The sequence below is a fragment of the Propithecus coquereli genome, unplaced genomic scaffold (genome assembly GCF_000956105.1).
Source record: "Propithecus coquereli isolate 6110/MARCELLA unplaced genomic scaffold, Pcoq_1.0 Scaffold193, whole genome shotgun sequence".
Lineage (NCBI taxonomy): Eukaryota > Metazoa > Chordata > Mammalia > Primates > Indriidae > Propithecus > Propithecus coquereli.
In genome coordinates, this window is record NW_012144190.1 from 365,873 (window position 1) to 367,004 (window position 1,132).

At 45.1% G+C, this 1,132-nt stretch overlaps 1 protein-coding gene across 1 annotated transcript in view; it reads right to left on the bottom strand.

Annotated features, from left to right (window-relative positions):
- The window catches only part of GP6 (glycoprotein VI (platelet)), a 36,359-nt gene that overhangs the window by 17,546 nt on the left and 17,681 nt on the right, over positions 1–1,132 (bottom strand). The gene's annotated exons all lie outside the window — the stretch shown is intronic.

Sequence of the window (1,132 nt, forward strand, 5' to 3'; positions counted from 1 at the left end):
GCGAGGATTACAGGTGTGAGTCACCGCGCCAGGCCAAAAAGTTTTACAAAATGTAAAAATCAATAAATCAATAACTTGTCCAAGGTCATACGACAAGTGGCAGAGCTGAAATTTGCCATCAGGGAGTTTGAGTGCAGGGTCTCCACTGCTACACAAACCTGCACCGCTCTAATTTAAGGTTAGCACGGTGACGCATGCCTGGCACCCAGGAGTCATCAAAGCAAAAGCTGCCTGATGATTACAGCTCATTCATTCGCTCAACAAATTTTTTCTTAAGCTACTATTATGTGTTTGTCTCTATTCTACCAAATAAAAACCCCATGAGGAAGAAAAGAGACAGCAACAGCCGGAGAGTGACAAGGGCCATTTTAACTAAGGTAGTGAGGGAAATACTTAATGAGAGGCAGCATTTGAGTCTGACCCCAAAAGAAGGAATGAGGAAGCCAGACTGGCATATTCCAGGAGCAGAGGGCAAGCCAGGGAGGGAACCAGGAAGAGGGGCAGCAGAGCGCTGTGTAGCCCTCAGGAATTAGGGTGAGGGGAGCCAGCCATTCTCCCGATGCAAAATTTAATGTTTTCCAAACAATTAACATAATTGAAAGAAGTATTAAAAAATTGAAGAGTAGATCATTAAAACCCACAGTATTCTAAGTTTGAACATTTAATGTAGATCCCCTCAAAAAAATTTGTTGTAATTTTACATTCCAAGCTTTCGCGGAAGCAAAATCATAGATGATATTTCCGAAACCTACTTCTGGAAAATAATAGACCATTTAAAAGTGCATTAATCTGGCCGGGCGCGGTGGCTCACGCCTGTAATCCTAGCACTCTGGGAGGCCGAGGCGGGAGGACCACTCGAGATCAGGAGTTCAAGACCAGCCTGAGCAAGAGTGAGACCCCCGCCTCTACTAAAAAAAATAGAAACAAATGATCTGGACAACTAAAAATATACATATATACAGAAAATATTAGCCGGGCATGGTGGCACATGCTCGTAGTCCCAGCTACTCGGGAGGCTGAGGCAGGGGGATCGCTGTAGCCCAGGAGTGTGAGGTTGCTGTGAGCTAGGCTGACGCCACGGCACTCACTCTAGCCCAGGCAACAGAGTGAGACTCTGTCTCAAAAAAAAAAA